Genomic DNA, 11,973 nt, shown 5'->3' with positions numbered 1-11,973 from the left:
TTTAACATTAGGCCAAAGATATTTCTGATAAATATATTTTTATAAGAAAATGGTGTCCGCGTTTTGGTCACACTGCAAAAACAATAGCGTTATTTGTTGGCAGCAGGTTTCCCTGAACTTAAAAAACCAGATCACTTGAGCGTGTTCAAAGGCCTTCGTTTTTCTGTCACTTCATATGCAGACATGATGGTCCCACAACCATCACTCTACTGTTAATACAGCCCTACGGAAACATATCTACTTGTCAGCACAGCATATCACTTCAGCACTGGCTCACCCAGGCGTCTCTACACTATCACTGTATGGAAACTTGGTAATTTACTCATCCTATAGGCTATTATTAGAACGCTGGCACACAACGTTTGGACTAGTGCCAAATTCAGTAGCCTTATGTAGATGAGGCTACTACTGGTCAGATAGGGAGTGTAGGCCTCAAACTGCTAATATATCCATCAGATCTTGACTCACCTCCAGTCCATGTGAAGACATCCATAAAAGTATTGGCAGAAGTCAATGTGGAAACAACCAAATGTAGAGCAGAGGTGAGACAGTCCTATCACTGCACTAATGTACCTACAAACAATGAACAGAGGAAATCCCTGCACTATCTTATCATTGAGCAATACAAAAGAATAATTTACAAACCAACATTGTTAAAATTTCACAAACGCGTAAGGAATTCGACAATGCACAGAATCAGCTATGCAAGTGAGTTTGACTTTAGAAAAACCTGCGGTACTCGTACATGGTTTTGGGACTATTATGTTTCTATGGAAAAAGCAGAGGCCTTCCCAAAATAACCACTAAAAAGTCTACATGTAAAATGCTATGTACAACAGCAAAGAACGATGGCTGTTGAATTTTTTATACATGTATCTCAACAAGCTTTTTTGTGAAAACTTCCCTTTCCAAGTGGAATGCTACCAGACGAGCTAAATTCAAACCAAGTCAAATGTATTAAATAATGAAGTAATTAATGTTTTATCAGTTAAGGGGGATCTAGCTATATAGTATTCTACTAACATCAAGGGAGTCACAAAGGGAAGTCATGTGAGTTGAGTAAAGGCTAAAGTACATTGAAGTAAGATCCACTATAATTCGTTGACTTTGAATTCTGCAGCTGACTCTAGTTATAAACACAAGTGTGTATGTACTAGGAGTGCTTAATATTCACCCCTGCTGCTTTGTCATAACTGGCTAGGAGAGTCCAAGTTAATATTTAAAGGTTGACTTGCAACAAAATTCACATTACAGTTATTTGATATCAAAAGATTCACCATTTCTTACTCTGTTGTGTTGTAGGTGCAAATTATGTGGGAATGTGATTACAAGCTTTTAATTAACCATGTAATAAATGTTGAATGGAAATTGCATGTTGCAGATTTACACAGGTAAGTTGTTAAAAATGATGAGAACTTCTATAGCAGAGATAATAGTGGCACATTTTTGACTCACTGGCAGCAAGCTCTTGAAAAAGGAATGAATAGAGTATAAAATATGTATAAAATGGAATAGCTTGCCTTGCATTTTAATGCACAGCATTTTCAGGTGCCGTTTCCATCTTTCGTAACCTTTTGGCTGGGGAACAAATAAAAATGTCGTTTATCGGTTGCGTGAGAAACGACATTTATGTCTCTTTTGGTAGACGTGTATAAAGCTGTCCCTTAGTAACACTAAACAAAGGATATGAACACTAGTAAGTTTTAAATATCATCGACAAGATGCTAGTCAATAAATTACAATATGAAACGATTGTCTGAGAGGCGTTGCCTTGTGCGAAAAGCTAAAAAAATCGCGACTCCTTAAAAATAAGGAAGTTGGGGAAACCAGCCAACATTGGTTCGACATTCAAAATGTTTAAATAAAAATTTATTGGATCCTGCGATCGTTAGTGATCTTTCGTCTAGTCAGTATAAAATAATTCAGATGATAGAACTGATGTAAACTTTTTAAACTTTAGAATATAAAGAGAAAATTGACCATTGTGGTAGCTCGGACGGCTACGCTGTAGCGTTGGACTCTACTGAGAGGAATGCTTCCAAGCATTTCACATAGGAACAATTGTACATAGTTGTACCTTTTTTGTAATAGTACATATGTAAAGGAGTACTTTTTGTACAAAAGATTCTGTTGATAAAAAATAAATTTCAGTTTGAGCTATGCATGTTTATAGAATATCGATTTTATTGACATTTTCAAAAATAAGTTACACGATTGTGGGTGTTTTTGCGGGGTTTTCACCCAGATAAAGGGTGAAAGGGATGAGAACATTCGGCGAAAACTTGTGAGTAACAAAATTTGCTTGACCCGCTGGTTTTTGCAATTTCAATCTTGTGTATGATGCAACCTCACAGATTAACCGAGTCATGGAAATCTAGTGATATAAATGGACACCCACAAGTTGTCTATTTAAAATGTATGCTGTGATCACCGGTAGATACGAAAAGCCGAACGCACTGAATGACTGAACATTTTGGGAGTTGCCCTCTCGTGTGACTATTTAAGGATAAGGGTGCATAACTCAAATTTCTATAAATAAAGAGCTCAATGAATTCCGTAGAAACATTTTTGAGGCTGTTGTTTATTTTTGCGCCAGTGAAGCACGCTGTGAATAAAAATACAAGTATTACATATTCAATCGAAGTATTTTTGCTATCACTATAGTCCAATCAGTACTTGCCTTACCTTTGACAGATAAAAGGGAAATGCCTAGTAGAAGCAAAAGGTTTTATTTGTTCAGTAGTATCGTTAACTATTGGTGAACTAGTAGCTTAATAACTAGCCAAAATTGTTTCTTTATTCAATTGGAAATGAATATATTTATTTCTATATATAGTAATATTTATTATAATTATATAAAACATACAATTGATATTATTTATAGATAATAATTGATTTATAGATAATAGTTGAGGGAAGGCAACTCCCAAAAGATATTCGGTCTGTTCGGTCATTCAGCGCGCTCGGCTTTTCGTATCTACCGTGTGATCACAGTATAGTGGCTGTGATCAACAGAAGGTTAGGGTACCAGCTGAGACGTTGTGTCAGACGTAACGTCTTCTCAAGCCAGCCATTGCTATTACAACATTATCTATTCCTATTGGCTGCTGGCCAACTGGGTCAATTGGCACGCAGCCAAGAGACTGCCTAGCTTCTTTGGAGAGCTGTTTACTCTTTGAGTAGAATATGAAATGGCAGTGAATAGAGATTAAATCTTAATTCTCATCATCATTGTTTTAATCTAAAAGAAAATACATTTACAAATTTGAAAAACTTAGCAACAAATAATGGCTACAATACCAGAAACAAATAAAAAATGTATGATAGATTAAAAAATTCGCTACCTTCCAATGATTCTTAACTGTGACCAACGTCTTCAGTCCCCTGCAGACGAACTGCGAGTGACTAAACCAACAGTTCAGTCGGTGTGACTAGAAATTTCCAGCTACCAATTTAATATATTATTATTTATTGTTTTATTACCGTATAGATATTATTTAACATTTTTGTGAAGCACTAGCACTAGCCTGTAGTTGTCTAGGATTTCTTAAATTATCAATCATGTAGACCCCGGTAGATACGAAAAGCCGAACGCGCTGAATGACCGAACAGACCAAATATCTTTTAGGAGTTGCCCTCCCTCAACTATTATCTATAAATCAATTATTATCTATAAATAATATCAATTGTATGTTTTATATAATTATAATTAATATTACTATATATAGAAATAAATGTATTCATTTCCAATTGAATAAAAAACAATTTTGGCTAGTTATTTAGCTACTAGTTCACCAATGGTTAACGATACTACTGAACAAATAAAACCTCTTGCTTCTACTAGGCAGTTCCCTTTTATCTGTCAAAGGTAAGGCAAGTACTGATTGGACTATAGTGACAGCAAAAATACTTCGATTGAATATGTAATACTTGTATTTTTATTCACAGCGCGCTTCACTGGCGCAAAAATGAACAACAGCCTCTAAAATGTTTCTACGGAATTCATTGAGCTCTTTATTTATAGAAGTTTGAGTTATGCACCCTTATCCTTAAATAGTCACACGAAAGGGCAACTCCCAAAATATTCGGTCTGTTCGGTCATTCAGTGCGTTCGGCTTTTCGTATCTACCGAAAGGAGCAGGCTGTAGAATTACAACACGTATGGCTATACAATTGACCCTTGCCATAGAGTAGACCCTTGCCATAGAGTAGACCGTTGCCATAGAGTAGACCCTTGCCATAGAGTAGACCCTTGCCATAGAGTAGACCCTTGCCATAGAGTAGACCCTTGCCATAGAGTAGACCCTTGCGATAGAGTAGACCCTTGCCATAGAGTAGACCCTTGCCATAGAGTAGACCCTTGCCATAGAGTAGACCCTTGCCATAGAGTAGACCCTTGCCATAGAGTAGACCCTTGCCATAGAGTAGACCCTTGCCATAGAGTAGACCCTTGCCATAGAGTAGACCCTTGCCATAGAGTAGACCCTTACCATAGAGTAGACCCTTGCCATAGAGTAGACCCTTGCCATAGAGTAGACCCTTGCCATAGAGTAGACCCTTGTCATAGAGTAGACCCTTGCCATAGAGTAGACCCTTGCCATAGAGTAGACCCTTGCCATAGAGTAGACCCTTGCCATAGAGTAGACCCTTGTCATAGAGTAGACCCTTGCCATAGAGTAGACCCTTGCCATAGAGTAGACCCTTGTCATAGAGTAGACCCTTGCCATAGAGTAGACCCTTGCCATAGAGTAGACCCTTTCCATAGAGTAGACCCTTGTAATAGAGTAGACCCTTGCCATAGGGTAGACCCTTGCCATAGGGTAGACCCTTGCCATAGGGTAGACCCTTGCCATAGAGTAGACCCTTGCCATAGAGTAGACCCTTGTCATAGAGTAGACCCTTGCCATAGAGTAGACCCTTGTAATAGAGTAGACCCTTGCCATAGAGTAGACCCTTGCCATAGAGTAGACCCTTGTCATAGAGTAGACCCTTGCCATAGAGTAGACTCTTGCCATAGAGTAGACCCTTGTCATAGAGTAGACCCTTGCCATAGAGTAGACCCTTGCCATAGAATAGACCCTTGCCATAGAGTAGACCCTTGCCATAGAGTAGACCCTTGCCATAGAGTAGACCCTTGCCATAGAGTAGACCCTTGTCATAGAGTAGACCCTTGCCATACAGTAGACCCTTGCCATAGAGTAGACCCTTGTCATAGAGTAGACCCTTGTCATAGAGTAGACCCTTGCCATAGAGTAGACCCTTGCCATAGAGTAGACCCTTGCCATAGAGTAGACCCTTGCCATAGAGTAGACCCTTGTCATAGAGTAGACCCTTGCCATAGAGTAGACCCTTGCCATAGAGTAGACCCTTGTCATAGAGTAGACCCTTGCCATACAGTAGACCCTTGCCATAGAGTAGACCCTTGCCATAGAGTAGACCCTTGCCATAGAGTAGACCCTTGTCATAGAGTAGACCCTTGCCATAGAGTAGACCCTTGCCAGATGACTTTAATCCTTTTCAGATGGGATCATAACTCAAAAAAGTTGCATAGAAGTGCATAGCAACCCATAGAGTTTATCTAATACAAACACCCCCTCGTAAAATTCACCAAAATTTTATAACAAAAATTAATTTGATTTGCAAATTTCGCCGGTTTCACCTTGCGGATTGATGCAAACATGCGCATTATGGAAACATAACAGCTGAACTCGCAATACGATACAATTTTGGCAACAGACGGCCACTGATTTCCAGTTGTTGTATACAAACATCTGATACACTAAATACTAAGTGAATGCACACAAGTGCATACAATACGGATGCCAACACTAAATGAGCCAGTGTGCTATGTAGCAACAGTAAAGATAGCCCACTCTCTATAGGACATGGTCTGACATTAACCAAGTCATGTATACACTACTTCCTTACACACGCTAGTAAAACTATGTTAACATCATTTCTTTTGTAATAGTTTTAGCTTAATCATGCTATCGGCCGACTTCCCTCCATGGAGTACAAACTAACCAATATTCTCATAACACACTCCATCCATAGTTACTGCTGACCCACCTCTATTATAGATGACGTTAATTCCTATATCCCGACTATTATCACAGTTTGTAGAAGTTTCTGATTGAACCGCGGTTTGTAGGAGCTCAGCATTGTCTGTATATATTCAGGGATACGACCTCAACAGACAAGAAGAATACGTCTGCAAAGACAGAATGGAAAAAACTACAAATAATATTTAGAATCAGTGTAACTATAGATTTACTGGTGATAAGAAACAAAGTGGTCAGACTATCATTATAATACAGTCACACCTCCACATATGAGTGTCCCAACATCCAACTCAAGACACGAGTAAATTGACAGCATGACCGTAGAGAGTTTAACCATAGACTATAATATTCAAGTCGGCTATGAACAGCCCAGCTAGCTAGATAGAATTAGCCCAGTCTATTTATAGAACAATGGCACACAGCCAGGACAGGTTAAAAACTAAGATCATTGCAGAGATTTGGCAGAATGCTGCTTATGGATTCCTAGAGCAGATACATCAGAAACCACTTCAATGCAACAGTGGACCCTCGTCAAACGATTATAATTCATTCCGGTGTTGGCTTCGTAAGGAGCACATTTTGTATAGAAGGGTATAAAAACCATAGTTTATATCTATAATTTTATATACCTACTGTACTGTACATATAAAAAATAGTAATGAAATAATATGTTAACCTTAGTAACTATAGTTACCTATAGTAACTTTAGTGTGTTTAATGGTTATGATCTACAATAAAAATGCAATGCTATAATGTAATACGTACAGTACGTACCGTAGGGAGTTCTAACATTGGAGGCAGACGTTTGCACAACATAAACGTTGAATTTAATTGGAAGAAATTTAGCTTACTACACACATACTTGATGATAAACTTCAGTATGTATTTTAGTTATTTTACTAAATTTCAACTTTTGCCTCGCTAAATTTTTATCAACCTACCTGTTCCTGGCTCGCTTTCACTATAAATTTTAGTCGAGCTCATTGAAACCTTTTTCCACCTAATTTGACAGGCAAGTTGAGGGATGCTGTGTTCGAAAGCGGCCTCTCAAAAAGTCGTTTGGATCAATTTGGTTAGAATAGCGAGTTTAGTTCAGTAGGACGGGTATAACTGGAGTGTCTCAGAACCTAAATGCAACCTCAGAACCTCTATATGCATGCATACATGCATCCATAGAGGTTCTGAGGTTGCATGTAGGTTCTGAGACACTCCAGTTATACCCGTCCGCGATCTTCATGACCGCTGATGGAGAGACTGCTCAGGCATTGAATAAAAGATCAACAATTGGCCGGTGACGGCGTAACTGAACGATGCTATGTGAAAAGGCCGGTGCTATCTATCAAAACTATAAACATTCGGACAAGTTGGCTAGTGGTCGTACATTAACCGTTTGTGACGACACCTGTGTTCGTCCTAATCGCAACATGTTGAAAGGGCGACAAAGGCAAATGTCTTTAGATAGGTTTATCTTAAAACGGCCGGCTAGTCGTGAAAGCGAAACAAAGGAAAAATTAGCTAACTAGCGAGAAACTTCAAACTATGAACGCTGAAGAAATTTTAATTACGTTAAATTAAAAATGAAAGTTTGCTTTTAGGTTTGCTTCTAATTTTGTCTTTTAAGCCTTTGATAAAATCCAAATTTATCAAAGTCAACTGTTGTAATGAAGGATAACTCTCTATAACTTCCTAGGATATCTCCCTCTCTGGCAAATGCTAGTGTTAGCTGCTACTGTATTTAATTTTACATTTTAATTAATCACATTTCCTTGCATTATTTTTTATTTGTTGCTTTTTAAAAGCTTGCGATAAGTTAGGACAATAACCAACATGTTCTTTCTGTTACAATATCTTGTTTTGAGCGTTTTATTTGCATTTTTCTTAGAGTATGGAAACCAATCAATATATATTTAATTGTTATATAAATAAATTGCACCGACATGCGAGTAAACTAACATACGAGCTCAGTCTCGGAACGCATTAAGCTCGTAAGTCGAAGTATGACTGTATATAACATCGAACAGTTACTTGTTAGTAATAAAGTATTAACTATTTTGCTACCAAATTAATTCATTTGCCGGGATGTAATAGCATAATCCATACAACCTGCTAATGCAGCATCGTGTGGTTGTTGGTCATATTGAAATGTTTCGCCAAGCCGTACTACGCAGATCATGTTAGGGAAAGAGTTAACTCCAGTTGCAGTGTGAGGTCATTACACAAATAATGCCGTGTGTCATACCAAAGATCGTTCAAGACATCTCGACAAACCCGATTTATTGGCTTGAACAAAAAAAAATTTAAGTTTGAATGTGGCTTTGTTTTAAATATAAATATTCCAGAACATTCTAAAATATTAAAGACATCTTACGCATGAGTAATACCTACAATGTGAAATTTGTTTATAAAAAACCTATTGAATTGTACATGAGATCCATATAACATGAGGATACAGCCGTACCTCGACACACGAATGTCTTAACATATGAGAAATTTGAGATACAAGCATACAAAACGGTTTCAACTTTGCTAGGAAGCAGGGGGCGACTTAGGAGAATAGCATAGCTCGACCTATTTCATCAGATCAGTTTGAAAGTTTTACCGAAGTCAGCCAAAGTTGAAAGTAAGACGACAAATGCAGTCTGAAAAGGAATACAAAAAACTGAAAATACAAACCAAATTAAACCTATATCTAGCGTGAGATATATGTAGCACAAGATTCGAACATATATTAAGAGTAGGAATAGAAAGCCAAGTTATTGCAAATTACATTACAGAAAAAGGTGTCGCTGTCATGTCTATTTCAAACCACCATTAGCCCCTATGTCTGTCTCGAAGATAAGAACTCCATACAGTATGCTACTTACTGTATAGACTATGCTATATACTGATACTGCTCCATATTATTCTACATAATACGGTTACAATTTGTTGCAGATAACAACCACTATATAGATATTTGTTCCTTCATGAGCGTAAGTAGTGAATTATAACAAAAACACTTTTTCCAATGTAATATGACTGTTATTATGTTTTAAGTATTTGGTTCATAGGGAGAAAAACAAATTAATTAGTATTTAGTTATGTTATAGTGGACAAATTTATTTGAAATACTAGAAATTTGACATACAAGCTCGGTTTTGAAACGATTCATGCTCACATGTTGAGCTATGACTGTATATATGGTAACAATGATTCCCATAGAGTACAGCATCAACTTCCGACCTACCTCTCTGCATGGTATTAGTGTTGACTGGATCAGGTTGCCATCTACCCTATTATCATCACGGTTCGCGCAGATTTTCTATGTAACTGCAGTTTTTTGGAGATCGGCAGTGGCTGTATATATCGAGGGAGGCAACTTCTGCAGACACAAAGAGCACCTTCTGAAAATAAAAGAATATGAAAACTACAAATAAAATAACTATAGACTTAAATGTTATGAGAACAAAAAGTGAAGACACTATCAAAAGTACGCAATCGCCGTCAACTCGAACTCAAAAGTTCGAGTTGACGGCGTTTGAGTCAACTTAAAACGCTTTTGAGTTTGCCGTCGATTCGAACACAAAAGCGCGCTACCGCTGTCAACTCAAAGGCAAAAGCGCGCTACTGTTGTCGACTCAAAGGCAAAATCATGCGATCGCTTTCAACTCAGTTGCAAAAAACGTAGACGTAAAAACGCGCTATTACCATAGACTTAAACCCGAAAGCGCGCTATTGGCGTCGACTCGAAGGCAAAAACGCCCTGATACTGTCGACTCAAAGGCAAAAGTCCGCCATCGGCGAAGGCAAAAGCGTGCTACTGTTGTTGACTCCAAAGCAAAAGCTCGCTGTCGCCGTCGACTCAAAGGCAAAAGCGCATGATTGTTTTTGACTCGAATATATTTCGTCGTCGATTTCCTTCATATTCACTCTATAGACTAATAAATAAATATTCCCCATTAGAATGCTTAATCAACATTCTTAAGTTTTAAAGTCAAATTAGACAAAACCATTACACTTTTAAACAATTACCAATTTGAGAGTACAAAATTAAACCTAGCATGGACGGATTTTCAAATTTGTAAAATGAAAACGGATAGACAAGCGATAACTTGTAAATGTAAAGATACAAAACTCGTTTCAGATCTTTTAACTTTTGAGAAACGGACATAAAAGTCTATCAATCTTGGCAACCTGTCAACATGCTGGCAAACTGTAAAAATAGCAATTCTATCCGTTATTTGATTTAGGAAGAGAAATTAGTTAAAATCGCACCATCTACGCTATACCACATTTACAATTGTTAATTTAATTGGCAACTCCTGTTATTCACCAGAGTATTCTATATGATATTGTGTTAATTTGTGGATAGTTGGAGATTTCGTTTTTGGTACATTCCAAGGAGCTCCATGCAACCAATTTTAAAAATTGTGAAATGACAAACTACACAAACAATCATAAATAATAAATAGCAACAATAATGCTAATTTGTAGTGACAGACAATGGCTAGGGGCATATCAATCTGCAACCTGTATCGTCAATCATAGAACAGTTGTATGCAAGTTACATGAAGAGTTTAAAATTTATGAGTGGCTTGAGCTATCCAAAGCTTCATGTACGCCAGCTCATAATCAATGAAATTTTATTTTTAAAGATTTTGGCTGACAAATGTCTCGCAAAATACGCAAGCTGCAGTTTGAAATTTTTCAATAAGCTAACGCTTGTTGGATTTCAACAATTAATGCAAACCGATCGATTCCAGTTCTGTTTTCTCCACAGGTGTCCTTTGGCGGGGATATTGCCGAAGCCGAGATCGGGCCGTAGTCTACACACACAAAAAACAACAAAGGTCCACGTAGTTATGAGTCAAAACCAAAGTATCCACCCAAATATCTCACCAATCCGATGATCAGCACACACAAAAACTAAACCAATCGACTGAGCCACCCATCATGTCAAAATATTCCAAGTTTCAAGTCATGTCTTGCACAACTCACCTTATGGTTTGTCAAAACCTGTCCCAAAGTCCCTATTAATTTCACACTGTCCAATATCGGTTTTAGAAATGGTGGCCGCTAGCCTAGCCTAACGTCCTGATTCAACATCTTAGTAAGTATCGGGGCATTGCTGAGTGCTCCCGATCCTTTTGAGTCCTTCTAAAGTTTTGTTTACAATAGTGTTAACCCGACTTTGATTGGTTCTTGCATGCTTAAAAAGACTCAAAAAGATCGGGAGCACTCAGCAATACCCCGATAGTTACTAAGATGTTGAACCAGAACGTTAGGCTAGGCAAGCGGCGACCATTTCTAAAACAGATATTGGACGGACAGTCTCAAATTAATAGGGACTTTGGGACAAGTTTTGACAAACCATAAAGTGAGTAGGGCAAGACATGACTTGAAACTTGGAATATTTTGACATGACGGGTGGCTCAGTCGATTGGTTTAGTTTTTGTGTGTGCTGCTCATCGGATTGGTGAGATATTTGGGTGGATACTTTTGTTTTTGCTCATAACTACGTGGACCTTTGTTGTTTTTCGTGTGTGTAGACTACAGCCCGGTCTCGGCTTCGGCAATATCCCGCTAAAGGACACCTGTGGTTTTCTCACATAGATCAAGTTGACATGTACTGATAACATCAAAATTAATTGTGTAGTAATCTGAACAAATTTATTAGCAAACAGTTGCAATTTTGCAAATTTGGGTGGAAATATGTCAAAAGCCAGTACCATATTATCGACATATGTACACACAGATTAGGGTTTGCTACTAAGTGGCCCTGCTGGGAATCCACTAATTAAAGCAGATCAAAAGCATGTAGCATAAATTGGTAACAAAATATCAACATGTTATATGCACTGTTTCTTTTCACTTCCTAGTGAACCAGGTGAATAGCATTTTTATTATCATTGTCACTGATGTGAAAGAATAA

This window comes from Watersipora subatra, chromosome 8 (genome assembly GCF_963576615.1).
Source record: "Watersipora subatra chromosome 8, tzWatSuba1.1, whole genome shotgun sequence".
In the NCBI taxonomy this organism is placed as follows: domain Eukaryota; kingdom Metazoa; phylum Bryozoa; class Gymnolaemata; order Cheilostomatida; family Watersiporidae; genus Watersipora; species Watersipora subatra.
This window is presented reverse-complemented; position numbering follows the sequence as displayed.